Source organism: Danio rerio, chromosome 4 (genome assembly GCF_049306965.1).
Source record: "Danio rerio strain Tuebingen ecotype United States chromosome 4, GRCz12tu, whole genome shotgun sequence".
NCBI classification, from domain to species: Eukaryota; Metazoa; Chordata; class Actinopteri; order Cypriniformes; family Danionidae; genus Danio; species Danio rerio.
In genome coordinates this window covers 52042426-52063133 of record NC_133179.1, presented here as the reverse complement: position 1 = coordinate 52063133, position 20708 = coordinate 52042426, and the positions used below count along the sequence as shown (strand labels likewise).

At 46.4% G+C, this 20708-nt stretch overlaps 14 non-coding genes across 14 annotated transcripts; all 14 read left to right on the top strand.

Annotated features, from left to right (window-relative positions):
- The first annotated feature begins 587 nt into the window (after positions 1–587).
- trnam-cau (transfer RNA methionine (anticodon CAU)) lies at positions 588–660 on the top strand. Its single transcript has one exon. It is a non-coding gene; the product is annotated as a tRNA-Met (tRNA).
- Positions 661–1441: 781 nt separating this feature from the next.
- On the top strand, positions 1442–1514 carry trnam-cau (transfer RNA methionine (anticodon CAU)). The gene has a single exon. It is a non-coding gene; the product is annotated as a tRNA-Met (tRNA).
- A 781-nt stretch (positions 1515–2295) lies between these two features.
- On the top strand, positions 2296–2368 carry trnam-cau (transfer RNA methionine (anticodon CAU)). The gene has a single exon. It is a non-coding gene; the product is annotated as a tRNA-Met (tRNA).
- A 1623-nt stretch (positions 2369–3991) lies between these two features.
- On the top strand, positions 3992–4064 carry trnam-cau (transfer RNA methionine (anticodon CAU)). The gene has a single exon. It is a non-coding gene; the product is annotated as a tRNA-Met (tRNA).
- Positions 4065–4845: 781 nt separating this feature from the next.
- Positions 4846–4918, top strand: trnam-cau (transfer RNA methionine (anticodon CAU)). Its single transcript has one exon. It is a non-coding gene; the product is annotated as a tRNA-Met (tRNA).
- A 1624-nt stretch (positions 4919–6542) lies between these two features.
- Positions 6543–6615, top strand: trnam-cau (transfer RNA methionine (anticodon CAU)). Its single transcript has one exon. It is a non-coding gene; the product is annotated as a tRNA-Met (tRNA).
- A 781-nt stretch (positions 6616–7396) lies between these two features.
- trnam-cau (transfer RNA methionine (anticodon CAU)) lies at positions 7397–7469 on the top strand. Its single transcript has one exon. It is a non-coding gene; the product is annotated as a tRNA-Met (tRNA).
- A 781-nt stretch (positions 7470–8250) lies between these two features.
- trnam-cau (transfer RNA methionine (anticodon CAU)) lies at positions 8251–8323 on the top strand. The gene has a single exon. It is a non-coding gene; the product is annotated as a tRNA-Met (tRNA).
- Positions 8324–9104: 781 nt separating this feature from the next.
- trnam-cau (transfer RNA methionine (anticodon CAU)) lies at positions 9105–9177 on the top strand. The gene has a single exon. It is a non-coding gene; the product is annotated as a tRNA-Met (tRNA).
- A 781-nt stretch (positions 9178–9958) lies between these two features.
- Positions 9959–10031, top strand: trnam-cau (transfer RNA methionine (anticodon CAU)). Its single transcript has one exon. It is a non-coding gene; the product is annotated as a tRNA-Met (tRNA).
- Positions 10032–10812: 781 nt separating this feature from the next.
- Positions 10813–10885, top strand: trnam-cau (transfer RNA methionine (anticodon CAU)). The gene has a single exon. It is a non-coding gene; the product is annotated as a tRNA-Met (tRNA).
- A 781-nt stretch (positions 10886–11666) lies between these two features.
- On the top strand, positions 11667–11739 carry trnam-cau (transfer RNA methionine (anticodon CAU)). Its single transcript has one exon. It is a non-coding gene; the product is annotated as a tRNA-Met (tRNA).
- A 781-nt stretch (positions 11740–12520) lies between these two features.
- On the top strand, positions 12521–12593 carry trnam-cau (transfer RNA methionine (anticodon CAU)). The gene has a single exon. It is a non-coding gene; the product is annotated as a tRNA-Met (tRNA).
- Positions 12594–17626: 5033 nt separating this feature from the next.
- trnam-cau (transfer RNA methionine (anticodon CAU)) lies at positions 17627–17699 on the top strand. The gene has a single exon. It is a non-coding gene; the product is annotated as a tRNA-Met (tRNA).
- The last annotated feature ends 3009 nt before the right edge of the window (positions 17700–20708 follow it).

The following is a 20708-nucleotide window of genomic DNA, read 5'->3' as shown; positions in this document are numbered from 1 at the left end:
TTGACGTTCGGCGTGGATCTGTCAAATGTCATGAATTAACGTTGTGCGAGGATTTGACGTAAAGTCCTGCGAATCCCATTGCCTTAAAAATCAACGGCATCCCAGGACATTCCACTACATGTCATTCTAAGACAGTACTTTTGATCCCCTTTTGGTTCACTTGCATTAAAGCCCTCGTCCATTGTTTTGTTCACATGCTTTTCCGAGTTTTTGTGGACAATACCTTGATCGCAAACGCCTTAAAACCTACAGTGTAAAGAGCCCATTAAGGCTGCCAGAGACACTGCTAGGCTGCATAAACTTTGGCGCAAAGAGATTGATGCGGTGCTTTGTCAGTGTTACTGTATCACTCTGACAAGGTGGCAGAGAGTTAAAGACTTGAGCCTGAACGCATAGCCAAAGATTAGGTTTGTCGGAAGTGGCATTCGAACCCACGCCTCCAGGGGAAATTGCAACCTTAATGCAGCGCCTTAGACCGCTTGGCCATCCTGACATACCTACTTATCCCGAGCTGTCTCCTATTATCCACACCGAAGCACCGTGACATGGAAGCTGGTGTTTCACAGTTTGCCCAGATCCATCAGTCTGCCTCGTTGGCGCAGTAGGCAGCGCGTCAGTCTCATAATCTGAAGGTCGTGAGTTCGAGCCTCACACGGGGCAAGGTGCTACCTTTTGGCACTTGGAAGCGCTTAGATGACTGGGCAGCATTTTTTATTCCCTTCCGTGTGGATCATGCTTCCCCGGGGCTAAAAAGCTACAGCTCCTCTGGAGGCCTGGCGGTGTGAAGTTCCAAGAACATTTCCTGAGTCTGAAGCAATGATGGTAAGATGCTCCCATTCCTATCACGTTGTCGCTTGACGTTCGGCGTGGATCTGTCAAATGTCATGAATTAACGTTGTGCGAGGATTTGACGTAAAGTCCTGCGAATCCCATTGCCTAAAAAATCAACGGCATCCCAGGACATTCCACTACATGTCATTCTAAGACAGTACTTATGATCCCCTTTTGGTTCACTTGCATTAAAGCCCTCGTCCATTGTTTTGTTCACATGCTTTACCGAGTTTTTGTGGACAATACCTTGATCGCAAACGCCTTAAAACCTACAGTCTAAAGAGCCCATTAAGGCTGCCAGTGACACTGCTAGGCTGCATAAACTTTGGCGCAAAGAGATTGATGCGGTGCTTTGTCAGTGTTACTGTATCACTCTGACAAGGTGGCAGAGAGCTAAAGACTTGAGCTTGAACGCATAGCCAAAGATTAGGGTTGTCAGAAGTGGCATTTGAATCCATGCCTCCAGGGGAAATTGCAATCTTATCGCAGCGCCTTAGACCGCTTGTCCATCCTGACATCCCTACTTATCCCGAGCTGTCTCCTAGTATCCACACCGAAGCACCGTGACATGGAAGCTGGTGTTTCACAGTTTGCCCAAGTCCATCAGTCTGCCTCGTTGGCGCAGTAGGCAGCGCGTCAGTCTCATAATCTAAAGGTCGTGAGTTCGAGCCTCACACGGGGCAAGGTGCTACCTTTTGGCACTTGGAAGCGCTTAGATGACTGGGCAGCATTTTTTATTCCCTTCCGTGTGGATCATGCTTCCCCGGGGCTAAAAAGCTACAGCTCCTCTGGAGGCCTGGCGGTGTGAAGTTCCAAGAACATTTCCTGAGTCTGAAGCAATGATGGTAAGATGCTCCCATTCCTATCATGTTGTCGCTTGACGTTCGGCGTGGATCTGTCAAATGTCATAAATTAACGTTGTGCGAGGATTTGACGAAAAGTCCTGCGAATCCCATTGCCTTAAAAATCAACGGCATCCCAGGACATTCCACTACATGTCATTCTAAGACAGTACTTTTGATCCCCTTTTGGTTCACTTGCATTAAAGCCCTCGTCCATTGTTTTGTTCACATGCTTTTCCGAGTTTTTGTGGACAATACCTTGATCGCAAACGCCTTAAAACCTACAGTTTAAAGAGCCCATTAAGGCTACCAGGGACACTGCTAGGCTGCATAAACTTTGGCGCAAAGAGATTGATGCAGTGCTTTGTCAGTGTTACTGTATCACTCTGACAAGGTGGCAGAGAGTTAAAGACTTGAGCCTGAACGCATAGCCAAAGATTAGGTTTGTCGGAAGTGGCATTTGAACCCACGCCTCCAGGGGAAATTGCAATCTTAACGCAGCGCCTTAGACCGCTTGTCCATCCTGACATCCCTACTTATCCCGAGCTGTCTCCTAGTATCCACACCGAAGCACCGTGACATGGAAGCTGGTGTTTCACAGTTTGCCCAGGTCCGTCAGTCTGCCTCGTTGGCGCAGTAGGCAGCGCGTCAGTCTCATAATCTGAAGGTCGTGAGTTCGAGCCTCACGCGGAGCAAGGTGCTACCTTTTGGCACTTGGAAGCGCTTAGATGACTGGGCAGCATTTTTTATTCCCTTCCGTGTGGATCATGTTTCCCCGGGGCTAAAAAGCTACAGCTCCTCTGGAGGCCTGGCGGTGTGAAGTTCCAAGAACATTTCCTGAGTCTGAAGCAATGATGGTAAGATGCTCCCATTCCTATCACGTTGTCGCTTGACGTTCGGCGTGGATCTGTCAAATGTCATGAATTAACGTTGTGCGAGGATTTGACGAAAAGTCCTGCGAATACCATTGCCTTAAAAATCAACGGCATCCCAGGACATTCCACTACATGGCATTCTAAGACAGTACTTTTGATCCACTTTTGGTTCACTTGCATTAAAGCCCTCGTCCATTGTTTTGTTCACATGCTTTTCCGAGTTTTGTGGACAATACCTTGATCGCAAACGCCTTAAAACCTACAGTGTAAAGAGCCCATTAAGGCTGCCAGAGACACTGCTAGGCTGCATAAACTTTGGCGCAAAGAGATTGATGCGGTGCTTTGTCAGTGTTACTGTATCACTCTGACAAGGTGGCAGAGAGTTAAAGACTTGAGCCTGAACGCATAGCCAAAGATTAGGTTTGTCGGAAGTGGGATTCGAACCCATGCCTCCAGAGGAAACTGCAACCTGAATGCAGCGCCTTAGACCGTTGGCCATCCTGACATCCCTGCTTATCCCGAGCTGTCTCCTAGTATCCACACCGAAGCACCGTGACATGGAAGCTGGTGTTTCACAGTTTGCCCAAGTCTATCAGTCTGCCACATTAGCGCAGTAGGCAGCATGTCAGTCTCATCATCTGAAGGTCGTGAGTTCGAGCTTCACACGGGGCAAGGTGTTACCTTTTGGCGCTTAGATGACTGGGCAGCATTTTTTATTCCCTTCCGTGTGGATCATGCTTCCCCGGGGCTAAAAAGCTACAGCTCCTCTGGAGACCTGGCGGTGTGAAGTTCCAAGAACATTTCCTGAGTCTGAAGCAATGATGGTTAGATGCTCCCTTTCCTATCACATTGTCGCTTGACGTTCGGCGTGGATCTGTCAAATGTCATGAATTAACGTTGTGCGAGGATTTGACGAAAAGTCCTGCGAATCCCATTGCCTTAAAAATCAACGGCATCCCAGGACATTCCACTACATGGCATTCTAAGACAGTACTTTTGATCCCCTTTTGGTTCACTTGCATTAAAGCCCTCGTCCATTGTTTTGTTCACATGCTTTTCCGAGTTTTTGTGGACAATACCTTGATCGCAAACGCCTTAAAACCTACAGTCTAAAGAGCCCATTAAGGCTGCCAGTGACACTGCTAGGCTGCATAAACTTTGGCGCAAAGAGATTGATGCGGTGCTTTGTCAGTGTTACTGTATCACTCTGACAAGGTGGCAGAGAGCTAAAGACTTGAGCCTGAACGCATAGCCAAAGATTAGGTTTGTCGGAAGTGGCATTTGAATCCATGCCTCCAGGGGAAATTGCAACCTTAACGCAGCGCCTTAGACCGCTTGTCCATCCTGACATCCCTACTTATCCCGAGCTGTCTCCTAGTATCCACACCGAAGCACCGTGACATGGAAGCTGGTGTTTCACAGTTTGCCCAGGTCCATCAGTCTGCCTCGTTGGCGCAGTAGGCAGCGCGTCAGTCTCATAATCTGAAGGTCGTGAGTTCGAGCCTCACACGGGGCAAGGTGCTACCTTTTGGCACTTGGAAGCGCTTAGATGACTGGGCAGCATTTTTTATTCCCTTCCGTGTGGATCATGCTTCCCCGGGGCTAAAAAGCTACAGCTCCTCTGGAGGCCTGGCGGTGTGAAGTTCCAAGAACATTTCCTGAGTCTGAAGCAATGATGGTAAGATGCTCCCATTCCTATCACGTTGTCGCTTGACGTTCGGCGTGGATCTGTCAAATGTCATAAATTAACGTTGTGCGAGGATTTGACGAAAAGTCCTGCGAATCCCATTGCCTTAAAAATCAACGGCATCCCAGGACATTCCACTACATGTCATTCTAAGACAGTACTTTTGATCCCCTTTTGGTTCACTTGCATTAAAGCCCTCGTCCATTGTTTTGTTCACATGCTTTTCCGAGTTTTTGTGGACAATACCTTGATCGCAAACGCCTTAAAACCTACAGTTTAAAGAGCCCATTAAGGCTACCAGGGACACTGCTAGGCTGCATAAACTTTGGCGCAAAGAGATTGATGCAGTGCTTTGTCAGTGTTACTGTATCACTCTGACAAGGTGGCAGAGAGTTAAAGACTTGAGCCTGAACGCATAGCCAAAGATTAGGTTTGTCGGAAGTGGCATTTGAACCCACGCCTCCAGGGGAAATTGCAATCTTAACGCAGCGCCTTAGACCGCTTGTCCATCCTGACATCCCTACTTATCCCGAGCTGTCTCCTAGTATCCACACCGAAGCACCGTGACATGGAAGCTGGTGTTTCACAGTTTGCCCAGGTCCGTCAGTCTGCCTCGTTGGCGCAGTAGGCAGCGCGTCAGTCTCATAATCTGAAGGTCGTGAGTTCGAGCCTCACGCGGAGCAAGGTGCTACCTTTAGGCACTTGGAAGCGCTTAGATGACTGGGCAGCATTTTTTATTCCCTTCCGTGTGGATCATGTTTCCCCGGGGCTAAAAAGCTACAGCTCCTCTGGAGGCCTGGCGGTGTGAAGTTCCAAGAACATTTCCTGAGTCTGAAGCAATGATGGTAAGATGCTCCCATTCCTATCACGTTGTCGCTTGACGTTCGGCGTGGATCTGTCAAATGTCATGAATTAACGTTGTGCGAGGATTTGACGAAAAGTCCTGCGAATACCATTGCCTTAAAAATCAACGGCATCCCAGGACATTCCACTACATGGCATTCTAAGACAGTACTTTTGATCCACTTTTGGTTCACTTGCATTAAAGCCCTCGTCCATTGTTTTGTTCACATGCTTTTCCGAGTTTTTGTGGACAATACCTTGATCGCAAACGCCTTAAAACCTACAGTGTAAAGAGCCCATTAAGGCTGCCAGAGACACTGCTAGGCTGCATAAACTTTGGCGCAAAGAGATTGATGCGGTGCTTTGTCAGTGTTACTGTATCACTCTGACAAGGTGGCAGAGAGTTAAAGACTTGAGCCTGAACGCATAGCCAAAGATTAGGTTTGTCGGAAGTGGGATTCGAACCCATGCCTCCAGAGGAAACTGCAACCTGAATGCAGCGCCTTAGACCGTTGGCCATCCTGACATCCCTGCTTATCCCGAGCTGTCTCCTAGTATCCACACCGAAGCACCGTGACATGGAAGCTGGTGTTTCACAGTTTGCCCAAGTCTATCAGTCTGCCACATTAGCGCAGTAGGCAGCACGTCAGTCTCATCATCTGAAGGTCGTGAGTTCGAGCTTCACACGGGGCAAGGTGTTACCTTTTGGCGCTTAGATGACTGGGCAGCATTTTTTATTCCCTTCCGTGTGGATCATGCTTCCCCGGGGCTAAAAAGCTACAGCTCCTCTGGAGACCTGGCGGTGTGAAGTTCCAAGAACATTTCCTGAGTCTGAAGCAATGATGGTAAGATGCTCCCATTCCTATCACATTGTCGCTTGACGTTCGGCGTGGATCTGTCAAATGTCATGAATTAACGTTGTGCGAGGATTTGACGAAAAGTCCTGCGAATCCCATTGCCTTAAAAATCAACGGCATCCCAGGACATTCCACTACATGGCATTCTAAGATAGTACTTTTGATCCCCTTTTGGTTCACTTGCATTAAAGCCCTCGTCCATTGTTTTGTTCACATGCTTTTCCGAGTTTTTGTGGACAATACCTTGATCGCAAACGCCTTAAAACCTACAGTGTAAAGAGCCCATTAAGGCTGCCAGAGACACTGCTAGGCTGCATAAACTTTGGCGCAAAGAGATTGATGCGGTGCTTTGTCAGTGTTACTGTATCACTCTGACAAGGTGGCAGAGAGTTAAAGACTTGAGCCTGAACGCATAGCCAAAGATTAGGTTTGTCGGAAGTGGCATTCGAACCCACGCCTCCAGGGGAAATTGCAACCTTAACGCAGCGCCTTAGACCGCTTGTCCATCCTGACATCCCTACTTATCCCGAGCTGTCTCCTAGTATCCACACCGAAGCACCGTGACATGGAAGCTGGTGTTTCACAGTTTGCCCAGGTCCATCAGTCTGCCTCGTTGGCGCAGTAGGCAGCGCGTCAGTCTCATAATCTGAAGGTCGTGAGTTCGAGCCTCACACGGGGCAAGGTGCTACCTTTTGGCACTTGGAAGCGCTTAGATGACTGGGCAGCATTTTTTATTCCCTTCCGTGTGGATCATGCTTCCCCGGGGCTAAAAAGCTACAGCTCCTCTGGAGGCCTGGCGGTGTGAAGTTCCAAGAACATTTCCTGAGTCTGAAGCAATGATGGTAAGATGCTCCCATTCCTATCACGTTGTCGCTTGACGTTCGGCGTGGATCTGTCAAATGTCATGAATTAACGTTGTGCGAGGATTTGACGAAAAGTCCTGCGAATCCCATTGCCTTAAAAATCAACGGCATCCCAGGACATTCCACTACATGGCATTCTAAGACAGTACTTTTGATCCCCTTTTGGTTCACTTGCATTAAAGCCCTCGTCCATTGTTTTGTTCACATGCTTTTCCGAGTTTTTGTGGACAATACCTTGATCGCAAACGCCTTAAAACCTACAGTGTAAAGAGCCCATTAAGGCTGCCAGAGACACTGCTAGGCTGCATAAACTTTGGCGCAAAGAGATTGATGCGGTGCTTTGTCAGTGTTACTGTATCACTCTGACAAGGTGGCAGAGAGTTAAAGACTTGAGCCTGAACGCATAGCCAAAGATTAGGTTTGTCGGAAGTGGCATTCGAACCCACGCCTCCAGGGGAAATTGCAACCTTAATGCAGCGCCTTAGACCGCTTGGCCATCCTGACATACCTACTTATCCCGAGCTGTCTCCTATTATCCACACCGAAGCACCGTGACATGGAAGCTGGTGTTTCACAGTTTGCCCAGATCCATCAGTCTGCCTCGTTGGCGCAGTAGGCAGCGCGTCAGTCTCATAATCTGAAGGTCGTGAGTTCGAGCCTCACACGGGGCAAGGTGCTACCTTTTGGCACTTGGAAGCGCTTAGATGACTGGGCAGCATTTTTTATTCCCTTCCGTGTGGATCATGCTTCCCCGGGGCTAAAAAGCTACAGCTCCTCTGGAGACCTGGCGGTGTGAAGTTCCAAGAACATTTCCTGAGTCTGAAGCAATGATGGTAAGATGCTCCCATTCCTATCACGTTGTCGCTTGACGTTCGGCGTGGATCTGTCAAATGTCATGAATTAACGTTGTGCGAGGATTTGACGAAAAGTCCTGCGAATCCCATTGCCTTAAAAATCAACGGCATCCCAGGACATTCCACTACATGGCATTCTAAGATAGTACTTTTGATCCCCTTTTGGTTCACTTGCATTAAAGCCCTCGTCCATTGTTTTGTTCACATGCTTTTCCGAGTTTTTGTGGACAATACCTTGATCGCAAACGCCTTAAAACCTACAGTGTAAAGAGCCCATTAAGGCTGCCAGAGACACTGCTAGGCTGCATAAACTTTGGCGCAAAGAGATTGATGCGGTGCTTTGTCAGTGTTACTGTATCACTCTGACAAGGTGGCAGAGAGTTAAAGACTTGAGCCTGAACGCATAGCCAAAGATTAGGTTTGTCGGAAGTGGCATTCGAACCCACGCCTCCAGGGGAAATTGCAACCTTAACGCAGCGCCTTAGACCGCTTGTCCATCCTGACATCCCTACTTATCCCGAGCTGTCTCCTAGTATCCACACCGAAGCACCGTGACATGGAAGCTGGTGTTTCACAGTTTGCCCAGGTCCATCAGTCTGCCTCGTTGGCGCAGTAGGCAGCGCGTCAGTCTCATAATCTGAAGGTCATGAGTTCGAGCCTCACACGGGGCAAGGTGCTACCTTTTGGCACTTGGAAGCGCTTAGATGACTGGGCAGCATTTTTTATTCCCTTCCGTGTGGATCATGCTTCCCCGGGGCTAAAAAGCTACAGCTCCTCTGGAGGCCTGGCGGTGTGAAGTTCCAAGAACATTTCCTGAGTCTGAAGCAATGATGGTAAGATGCTCCCATTCCTATCACGTTGTCGCTTGACGTTCGGCGTGGATCTGTCAAATGTCATAAATTAACGTTGTGCGAGGATTTGACGAAAAGTCCTGCGAATCCCATTGCCTTAAAAATCAACGGCATCCCAGGACATTCCACTACATGGCATTCTAAGACAGTACTTTTGATCCCCTTTTGGTTCACATGCATTAAAGCCCTCGTCCATTGTTTTGTTCACATGCTTTTCCGAGTTTTTGTGGACAATACCTTGATCGCAAACGCCTTAAAACCTACAGTGTAAAGAGCCCATTAAGGCTGCCAGAGACACTGCTAGGCTGCATAAACTTTGGCGCAAAGAGATTGATGCGGTGCTTTGTCAGTGTTACTGTATCACTCTGACAAGGTGGCAGAGAGTTAAAGACTTGAGCCTGAACGCATAGCCAAAGATTAGGTTTGTCGGAAGTGGCATTCGAACCCACGCCTCCAGGGGAAATTGCAACCTTAATGCAGCGCCTTAGACCGCTTGGCCATCCTGACATACCTACTTATCCCGAGCTGTCTCCTATTATCCACACCGAAGCACCGTGACATGGAAGCTGGTGTTTCACAGTTTGCCCAGATCCATCAGTCTGCCTCGTTGGCGCAGTAGGCAGCGCGTCAGTCTCATAATCTGAAGGTCGTGAGTTCGAGCCTCACACGGGGCAAGGTGCTACCTTTTGGCACTTGGAAGCGCTTAGATGACTGGGCAGCATTTTTTATTCCCTTCCGTGTGGATCATGCTTCCCCGGGGCTAAAAAGCTACAGCTCCTCTGGAGGCCTGGCGGTGTGAAGTTCCAAGAACATTTCCTGAGTCTGAAGCAATGATGGTAAGATGCTCCCATTCCTATCACGTTGTCGCTTGACGTTCGGCGTGGATCTGTCAAATGTCATGAATTAACGTTGTGCGAGGATTTGACGAAAAGTCCTGCGAATCCCATTGCCTTAAAAATCAACGGCATCCCAGGACATTCCACTACATGTCATTCTAAGACAGTACTTTTGATCCCCTTTTGGTTCACTTGCATTAAAGCCCTCGTCCATTGTTTTGTTCACATGCTTTACCGAGTTTTTGTGGACAATACCTTGATCGCAAACGCCTTAAAACCTACAGTCTAAAGAGCCCATTAAGGCTGCCAGTGACACTGCTAGGCTGCATAAACTTTGGCGCAAAGAGATTGATGCGGTGCTTTGTCAGTGTTACTGTATCACTCTGACAAGGTGGCAGAGAGCTAAAGACTTGAGCCTGAACGCATAGCCAAAGATTAGGGTTGTCGGAAGTGGCATTTGAATCCATGCCTCCAGGGGAAATTGCAACCTTAACGCAGCGCCTTAGACCGCTTGTCCATCCTGACATCCCTACTTATCCCGAGCTGTCTCCTAGTATCCACACCGAAGCACCGTGACATGGAAGCTGGTGTTTCACAGTTTGCCCAGGTCCATCAGTCTGCCTCGTTGGCGCAGTAGGCAGCGCGTCAGTCTCATAATCTGAAGGTCGTGAGTTCGAGCCTCACACGGGGCAAGGTGCTACCTTTTGGCACTTGGAAGCGCTTAGATGACTGGGCAGCATTTTTTATTCCCTTCCGTGTGGATCATGCTTCCCCGGGGCTAAAAAGCTACAGCTCCTCTGGAGGCCTGGCGGTGTGAAGTTCCAAGAACATTTCCTGAGTCTGAAGCAATGATGGTAAGATGCTCCCATTCCTATCACGTTGTCGCTTGACGTTCGGCGTGGATCTGTCAAATGTCATGAATTAACGTTGTGCGAGGATTTGACGTAAAGTCCTGCGAATCCCATTGCCTTAAAAATCAACGGCATCCCAGGACATTCCACTACATGTCATTCTAAGACAGTACTTTTGATCCCCTTTTGGTTCACTTGCATTAAAGCCCTCGTCCATTGTTTTGTTCACATGCTTTTCCGAGTTTTTGTGGACAATACCTTGATCGCAAACGCCTTAAAACCTACAGTGTAAAGAGCCCATTAAGGCTGCCAGAGACACTGCTAGGCTGCATAAACTTTGGCGCAAAGAGATTGATGCGGTGCTTTGTCAGTGTTACTGTATCACTCTGACAAGGTGGCAGAGAGTTAAAGACTTGAGCCTGAACGCATAGCCAAAGATTAGGTTTGTCGGAAGTGGCATTCGAACCCACGCCTCCAGGGGAAATTGCAACCTTAATGCAGCGCCTTAGACCGCTTGGCCATCCTGACATACCTACTTATCCCGAGCTGTCTCCTATTATCCACACCGAAGCACCGTGACATGGAAGCTGGTGTTTCACAGTTTGCCCAGATCCATCAGTCTGCCTCGTTGGCGCAGTAGGCAGCGCGTCAGTCTCATAATCTGAAGGTCGTGAGTTCGAGCCTCACACGGGGCAAGGTGCTACCTTTTGGCACTTGGAAGCGCTTAGATGACTGGGCAGCATTTTTTATTCCCTTCCGTGTGGATCATGCTTCCCCGGGGCTAAAAAGCTACAGCTCCTCTGGAGGCCTGGCGGTGTGAAGTTCCAAGAACATTTCCTGAGTCTGAAGCAATGATGGTAAGATGCTCCCATTCCTATCACGTTGTCGCTTGACGTTCGGCGTGGATCTGTCAAATGTCATGAATTAACGTTGTGCGAGGATTTGACGTAAAGTCCTGCGAATCCCATTGCCTAAAAAATCAACGGCATCCCAGGACATTCCACTACATGTCATTCTAAGACAGTACTTTTGATCCCCTTTTGGTTCACTTGCATTAAAGCCCTCGTCCATTGTTTTGTTCACATGCTTTACCGAGTTTTTGTGGACAATACCTTGATCGCAAACGCCTTAAAACCTACAGTCTAAAGAGCCCATTAAGGCTGCCAGTGACACTGCTAGGCTGCATAAACTTTGGCGCAAAGAGATTGATGCGGTGCTTTGTCAGTGTTACTGTATCACTCTGACAAGGTGGCAGAGAGCTAAAGACTTGAGCCTGAACGCATAGCCAAAGATTAGGGTTGTCGGAAGTGGCATTTGAATCCATGCCTCCAGGGGAAATTGCAATCTTATCGCAGCGCCTTAGACCGCTTGTCCATCCTGACATCCCTACTTATCCCGAGCTGTCTCCTAGTATCCACACCGAAGCACCGTGACATGGAAGCTGGTGTTTCACAGTTTGCCCAGGTCCATCAGTCTGCCTCGTTGGCGCAGTAGGCAGCGCGTCAGTCTCATAATCTAAAGGTCGTGAGTTCGAGCCTCACACGGGGCAAGGTGCTACCTTTTGGCACTTGGAAGCGCTTAGATGACTGGGCAGCATTTTTTATTCCCTTCCGTGTGGATCATGCTTCCCCGGGGCTAAAAAGCTACAGCTCCTCTGGAGGCCTGGCGGTGTGAAGTTCCAAGAACATTTCCTGAGTCTGAAGCAATGATGGTAAGATGCTCCCATTCCTATCATGTTGTCGCTTGACGTTCGGCGTGGATCTGTCAAATGTCATAAATTAACGTTGTGCGAGGATTTGACGAAAAGTCCTGCGAATCCCATTGCCTTAAAAATCAACGGCATCCCAGGACATTCCACTACATGTCATTCTAAGACAGTACTTTTGATCCCCTTTTGGTTCACTTGCATTAAAGCCCTCGTCCATTGTTTTGTTCACATGCTTTTCCGAGTTTTTGTGGACAATACCTTGATCGCAAACGCCTTAAAACCTACAGTTTAAAGAGCCCATTAAGGCTACCAGGGACACTGCTAGGCTGCATAAACTTTGGCGCAAAGAGATTGATGCAGTGCTTTGTCAGTGTTACTGTATCACTCTGACAAGGTGGCAGAGAGTTAAAGACTTGAGCCTGAACGCATAGCCAAAGATTAGGTTTGTCGGAAGTGGCATTTGAACCCACGCCTCCAGGGGAAATTGCAATCTTAACGCAGCGCCTTAGACCGCTTGTCCATCCTGACATCCCTACTTATCCCGAGCTGTCTCCTAGTATCCACACCGAAGCACCGTGACATGGAAGCTGGTGTTTCACAGTTTGCCCAGGTCCGTCAGTCTGCCTCGTTGGCGCAGTAGGCAGCGCGTCAGTCTCATAATCTGAAGGTCGTGAGTTCGAGCCTCACGCGGAGCAAGGTGCTACCTTTTGGCACTTGGAAGCGCTTAGATGACTGGGCAGCATTTTTTATTCCCTTCCGTGTGGATCATGTTTCCCCGGGGCTAAAAAGCTACAGCTCCTCTGGAGGCCTGGCGGTGTGAAGTTCCAAGAACATTTCCTGAGTCTGAAGCAATGATGGTAAGATGCTCCCATTCCTATCACGTTGTCGCTTGACGTTCGGCGTGGATCTGTCAAATGTCATGAATTAACGTTGTGCGAGGATTTGACGAAAAGTCCTGCGAATACCATTGCCTTAAAAATCAACGGCATCCCAGGACATTCCACTACATGGCATTCTAAGACAGTACTTTTGATCCACTTTTGGTTCACTTGCATTAAAGCCCTCGTCCATTGTTTTGTTCACATGCTTTTCCGAGTTTTGTGGACAATACCTTGATCGCAAACGCCTTAAAACCTACAGTGTAAAGAGCCCATTAAGGCTGCCAGAGACACTGCTAGGCTGCATAAACTTTGGCGCAAAGAGATTGATGCGGTGCTTTGTCAGTGTTACTGTATCACTCTGACAAGGTGGCAGAGAGTTAAAGACTTGAGCCTGAACGCATAGCCAAAGATTAGGTTTGTCGGAAGTGGGATTCGAACCCATGCCTCCAGAGGAAACTGCAACCTGAATGCTGCGCCTTAGACCGTTGGCCATCCTGACATCCCTGCTTATCCCGAGCTGTCTCCTAGTATCCACACCGAAGCACCGTGACATGGAAGCTGGTGTTTCACAGTTTGCCCAAGTCTATCAGTCTGCCACATTAGCGCAGTAGGCAGCACGCAGTAGGCAGTCTCATAATCTGAAGGTCGTGAGTTCGAGCTTCACACGGGGCAAGGTGTTACCTTTTGGCGCTTAGATGACTGGGCAGCATTTTTTATTCCCTTCCGTGTGGATCATGCTTCCCCGGGGCTAAAAAGCTACAGCTCCTCTGGAGACCTGGCGGTGTGAAGTTCCAAGAACATTTCCTGAGTCTGAAGCAATGATGGTAAGATGCTCCCATTCCTATCACATTGTCGCTTGACGTTCGGCGTGGATCTGTCAAATGTCATGAATTAACGTTGTGCGAGGATTTGACGAAAAGTCCTGCGAATCCCATTGCCTTAAAAATCAACGGCATCCCAGGACATTCCACTACATGGCATTCTAAGATAGTACTTTTGATCCCCTTTTGGTTCACTTGCATTAAAGCCCTCGTCCATTCTTTTGTTCACATGCTTTTCCGAGTTTTTGTGGACAATACCTTGATCGCAAACGCCTTAAAATCTACAGTCTAAAGAGCCCATTAAGGCTGCCAGGGACACTGCTAGGGTGCATAAACTTTGGCGCAAAGAGATTGATGCGGTGCTTTGTCAGAGTTACTGTATCACTTTTACAAGGTGGCAGAGAGTTAAAGACTTTAGCCTGAACGTGTAGCTAAAGATTAGGTTTGTCAGAAGTGGGATTTGAACCCACGCCTCCAGAGGAAACTGCAACCTGAACGCAGCGCCTTAGACCGTTGGCCATCCTGACATCCCTGCTTGTCCCGAGCTGTCTCCTAGTATCCACACCGAGGCACCGTGACATGGAAGCTGGTGTTTCACAGTTTGCCCAAGTCCATCAGTCTGCCTCATTGGCGCAGTAGGCAGCGCGTCAGTCTCATAATCTGAAGGTCGTGAGTTTTAGCCTCACACGGGGCAAGGTGTTACCTTTTGGCACTTGAAAGCGCTTAGATGACTGGGCAGCATTTTTTATTCCCTTCCGTGTGGATCATGCTTCCCCGGGGCTAAAAAGCTACAGCTCCTCTGGAGGCCTGGCGGTGTGAAGTTCCAAGAACATTTCCTGAGTCTGAAGCAATGATGGTAAGATGCTCCCATTCCTATCACATTGTCGCTTGACGTTCGGCGTGGATCTGTCAAATGTCATGAATTAACATTGTGCGAGGATTTGACGAAAAGTCCTGCGAATCCCATTGCCTTAAAAATCAACGGCATCCCAGGACATTCCACTACATGGCATTCTAAGACAGTACTTTTGATCCCCTTTTGGTTCACTTGCATTAAAGCCCTCGTCCATTGTTTTGTTCACATGCTTTTCCGAGTTTTTGTGGACAATACCTTGATCGCAAACGCCTTAAAACCTACAGTCTAAAGAGCCCATTAAGTCTGCCAGGGACACTGCTAGGGTGCATAAACTTTGGCGCAAAGAGATTGATGCGGTGCTTTGTCAGAGTTACTGTATCACTCTGACAAGGTGGCAGAGAGTTAAAGACTTTAGCCTGAACGCGTAGCTAAAGATTAGGTTTGTCAGAAGTGGGATTCAAACCCACGCCTCCAGGGGAGACTGCGACCTGAACGCAGCGCCTTAGACTGCTTGGCCATCCTTACATCCCTGCTCAACCTGAGCTGTCTTCTAGTATCCACACCGAAGCACCGTGACATGGAAGCTGGTGTTTCACAGTTTGCCCAAGTCCATCAGTCTACCTCATTGGTGCAGTAGGCAGCGCGTCAGTCTCATAATCTGAAGGTCGTGAGTTCGAGCTTCACACGGGGCAAGGTGTTACCTTTTGGCGCTTAGATGACTGGGCAGCATTTTTTATTCCCTTCCGTGTGGATCATGCTTCCCCGGGGCTAAAAAGCTACAGCTCCTCTGGAGACCTGGCGGTGTGAAGTTCCAAGAACATTTCCTGAGTCTGAAGCAATGATGGTAAGATGCTCCCATTCCTATCACATTGTCGCTTGACGTTCGGCGTGGATCTGTCAAATGTCATGAATTAACGTTGTGCGAGGATTTGACGAAAAGTCCTGCGAATCCCATTGCCTTAAAAATCAACGGCATCCCAGGACATTCCACTACATGGCATTCTAAGATAGTACTTTTGATCCCCTTTTGGTTCACTTGCATTAAAGCCCTCGTCCATTCTTTTGTTCACATGCTTTTCCGAGTTTTTGTGGACAATACCTTGATCGCAAACGCCTTAAAATCTACAGTCTAAAGAGCCCATTAAGTCTGCCAGGGACACTGCTAGGGTGCATAAACTTTGGCGCAAAGAGATTGATGCGGTGCTTTGTCAGAGTTACTGTATCACTCTTACAAGGTGGCAGAGAGTTAAAGACTTTAGCCTGAACGTGTAGCTAAAGATTAGGTTTGTCAGAAGTGGGATTTGAACCCACGCCTCCAGAGGAAACTGCAACCTGAACGCAGCGCCTTAGACCGTTGGCCATCCTGACATCCCTGCTTGTCCCGAGCTGTCTCCTAGTATCCACACCGAGGCACCGTGACATGGAAGCTGGTGTTTCACAGTTTGCCCAAGTCCATCAGTCTGCCTCATTGGCGCAGTAGGCAGCGCGTCAGTCTCATAATCTGAAGGTTGTGAGTTTTAGCCTCACACGGGGCAAGGTGTTACCTTTTGGCACTTGGAAGCGCTTAGATGACTGGGCAGCATTTTTTATTCCCTTCCGTGTGGATCATGCTTCCCCGGGGCTAAAAAGCTACAGCTCCTCTGGAGGCCTGGCGGTGTGAAGTTCCAAGAACATTTCCTGAGTCTGAAGCAATGATGGTAAGATGCTCCCATTCCTATCACATTGTCGCTTGACGTTCGGCGTGGATCTGTCAAATGTCATGAATTAACATTGTGCGAGGATTTGACGAAAAGTCCTGCGAATCCCATTGCCTTAAAAATCAACGGCATCCCAGGACATTCCACTACATGGCATTCTAAGACAGTACTTTTGATCCCCTTTTGGTTCACTTGCATTAAAGCCCTCGTCCATTGTTTTGTTCACATGCTTTTCCGAGTTTTTGTGGACAATACCTTGATCGCAAACGCCTTAAAACCTACAGTCTAAAGAGCCCATTAAGTCTGCCAGGGACACTGCTAGGGTGCATAAACTTTGGCGCAAAGAGATTGATGCGGTGCTTTGTCAGAGTTACTGTATCACTCTGACAAGGTGGCAGAGAGTTAAAGACTTTAGCCTGAACGCGTAGCTAAAGATTAGGTTTGTCAGAAGTGGGATTCAAACCCACGCCTCCAGGGGAGACTACGACCTGAACGCAGCGCCTTAGACTGCTTGGCCATCCTTACATCCCTGCTCAACCTGAGCTGTCTTCTAGTATCCACACCGAAGCACCGTGACATGGAAGCTGGTGTTTCACAGTTTGCCCAAGTCCATCAGTCTACCTCATTGGTGCAGTAGGCAGCACGTCAGTCTCATAATCTGAAGGTCGTGAGTTCGAGCCTTACACGGGGCAAGGTGTTACCTTTTGGCACTTGGAAGCGCTTAGATGACTGGGCAGCATTTTTTATTCCCTTCCGTGTGGATCATGCTTCCCCAGGGCTAAAAAGCTACAGCTCCTCTGGAGGCCTGGCGGTGTGAAGTTCCAAGAACACTTCCTGAGTCTGAAGCAATGATGGTAAGATGCTCCCATTCCTATCACATTGTCGCTTGACGTTCGGCGTGGATCTGTCAAATGTCATGAATTAACGTTGTGCGAGGATTTGACGAAAAGTCCTGCGAATCCCATTGCCTTAAAAATCAACGGCATCCCAGGACATTCCACTACATGGCATTCTAAGACAGTACTTTTAATCCCCTTTTGGTTCACTTGCATTAAAGCCCTCGTCCATTGTTTTGTTCACATGCTTTTCCGAGTTTTTGTGGACAATACCTTGATCGCAAACGCCTTAAAACCTACAGTTTAAAGAGCCCATTAAGGCTACCAGGGACACTGCTAGGCTGCATAAACTTTGGCGCAAAGAGATTGACGCGGTGCTTTGTCAGTGTTACTGTATCACTCTGACAAGGTGGCAGAGAGTTAAAGACTTGAGCCTGAACGCATAGCCAAAGATTAGGTTTGTCGGAAGTGGCATTTGAACCCACGCCTCCAGGGGAAATTGCAACCTTAACGCAGCGCCTTAGACCGCTTGTCCATCCTGACATCCCTACTTATCCCGAGCTGTCTCCTAGTATCCACACCGAAGCACCGTGACATGGAAGCTGGTGTTTCACAGTTTGCCCAGGTCCATCAGTCTGCCTCGTTGGCGCAGTAGGCAGCGCGTCAGTCTCATAATCTGAAGGTCGTGAGTTTGAGCCTCACACGGGGCAAGGTGCTACCTTTTGGCACTTGGAAGCGCTTAGATGACTGGGCAGCATTTTTTATTCCCTTCCGTGTGGATCATGTTTCCCCGGGGCTAAAAAGCTACAGCTCCTCTGGAGGCCTGGCGGTGTGAAGTTCCAAGAACATTTCCTGAGTCTGAAGCAATGATGGTAAGATGCTCCCATTCCTATCACGTTGTCGCTTGACGTTCGGCGTGGATCTGTCAAATGTCATGAATTAACGTTGTGTGAGGATTTGACGAAAAGTCCTGCGAATCCCATTGCCTTAAAAATCAACGGCATCCCAGGACATTCTACTACATGGCATTCCAAGACAGTACTTTTGATCCCCTTTTGGTTCACTTGCATTAAAAGCCTCGTCCATTGTTTTGTTTACATGTTTTCCCGAGTTTTTGTGGACAATACCTTGATCACAAACGCCCTAAAACCTACAGTCTAAAGAGCCCATTAAGGCTGCCAGGGACACTGCTAGGTTGCATAAACTTTGGTGCAAAGAGATTGATGCGGTGCTTTGTCAGTGTTACTGTATCACTCTGACAAGGTGGCAGAGAGTTAAAGACTTTAGCCTGAACGCGTAGCTAAAGATTAGGTTTGTCAGAAGTGGGATTCAAACCCACGCCTCCAGGGCAGACTGCGACCTGTACGCAGCACCTTAGACCGCTTGGTCATCCTGACATCTCTGCTTATCCCGGGCTGTCTCCTAGTATCCACACCGAAGCACCGTGACATGAAAGCTGGTATTTCACAGTTTGCCCAGGTCCATCAGTCTGCCTCGTTGGCGCCGTAGGCAGCGCGTCAGTCTCATAATCTGCAGGTTGTGAGATTGAGCCTCACTCGGGGCAAGGTGATACCTTTTGGCACTTGGAAGCGCTTAGATGACTGGGCAGCATTTCTTATTCCCTTCCGTGTGGATCATGCTTCCCCGGGGCAAAAAAAGCTACAGCTCCTCTGGAGGCCTGGCTGTGTGAAGTTCCAAGAACATTTCCTGAGTCTGAAGCAATGATGTTAAGATGCTCCCATTCCTATCACGTTGTCGCTTGACGTTCGGCGTGGATCTGTCAAATGTCATGAATTAACGTTGTGCGAGGATTTGACGAAAAGTCCTGCGAATCCCATTGCCTTAAAAATCAACGGCATCCCAGGACATTCCACTACATGTCATTCTAAGACAGTACTTTTGATCAAGCATCATGACAACTTGTGACATGTCTAGACTTCTGGAACAAACCTAAATTTATTCTTATTCTGCTGTTTCCACTTGTCAGCAGTTCTTCTAAAAAGTATGCAGCACAGTAAAAAAGAGGAAGTTTGTCTGGTCAAGATGTTTTATAATACAATAGAAAATATTGATTAATCTGTTGTTAGTCTAAACATTTTCCTAATAAAAAACACAAAAGTAATGAAAATAAATTCTTTTTCTCCAACAATTCCCCTTTTCTGCTCCTCTCTGGAGCAGACAAAAACAAAAACAGATAATCAAATCCCCACAAAAAATTCCAATTGTCATTACAACAGGCGTTTTCCTGAATCTTGGTTTTCCCTCTCATTCAAAAAAATCATTAACATCATAGTGCTTATTCATTATGTTAGATAATGCCCAAAACCCCTTTTAACAATTTCAATTTCTTTAACTTTTCTGGATTCAGTTTATAATTTTCACACTCTTGGTTCTCCTCTTCAGTGGTGCAGTCTCTTCCCTCTTGAAGTCACTCCGATATCTTCTTTTAATAAGGATTATACTTGCTATATTCAGGCTTATTACTCCCAACACTCTTATTAACTTCCAATTAATTAAATCCCATAATTAAATTTTTCCATTCTTATATACTTTATCAATAAAGGTAATTTGTTTTCTTCTTCCCCACCAAAATTAGAATAAGAATCACAATAATAAAAATGTAAATAAAATTTTAAAACTCCAACATAAAAAAAACCAAAAATCTGATTAAAAGAAAATTCACACCCATAAAGATATGCTCTAATTAAAAATCCCTCTGTATAATAAGATCAAAGATCAAAACTTGTGAAAACACTTGTGATTGGAATTAGAAATTCACTAATACAAAATTATAATCCCCATGAATAGTTCAAACTGAATTTCAACATTTTAAATTCATTATCGAACCAAAATTACAATTGAGATTTAGGATGAAAACAGCTTCAAAGTAGGATTAAACTAAACAATTATTAAAATGAAAGATTCAGAGCTCAATCGTAACAATGTTATTAAACTAACTCAAACTTGTCAACAAATTATTAAAACCAAAATTCAAACATATTTTTTCTCTCAATGTCTTAAAATGGCAAAATCAAAAACACAACAATGTGATTAAAATAAAATAAAAATCTTAAGAATCTCTTTAAATAAAAGGTTCAAAAACAACCATGGCTGAAAATAAAAATCTTAAAATGTCTTTAAATGAAATATTTAAAAACAACAATGGCTTAAACTAAAATAATCTTCAAAAATGTGTTCAAATAAATAATCCTAAAATTGTCTTCAAATAAAAGAATCTTAAATTCATAATGATGTGTTTAAAACTAAATAATCGTTAAAATGTCTTAAAATAAAAGATTCAAAAAGCCTCTTGAAATAAAAGATTAAAAAAACATTGAATGTCTTAGAATAAAAAATTATGAAAAAACATACAAATGTCTTAAAATAAAAGATTTAAAAAGCATTAGAAAGGCATTAAAATAAAAGATAAAAGCATAAAAAATTCTTAAAATAAAAGATAAAAAAATCATAAAAAATGTCTTCACATAGAAGATAAAAAAATAATGTGTGTATAAAAATAATTTTTTTTTAAAAATCAAAAAACTAATGTGTGTAAAATAAAATTATTTTAAAATGTGATTGTGTTTTATTAAATTTTTCAAAAATTTCTCCAGTCTAATTTGTCCAATTCATTCATTCATTAATTTTTTTTTAAAGCTTAGTCCCTTTATTAATTTGGGGTCCCCACTGTCAGTGAAATGAACCGCCAACTTATCCAA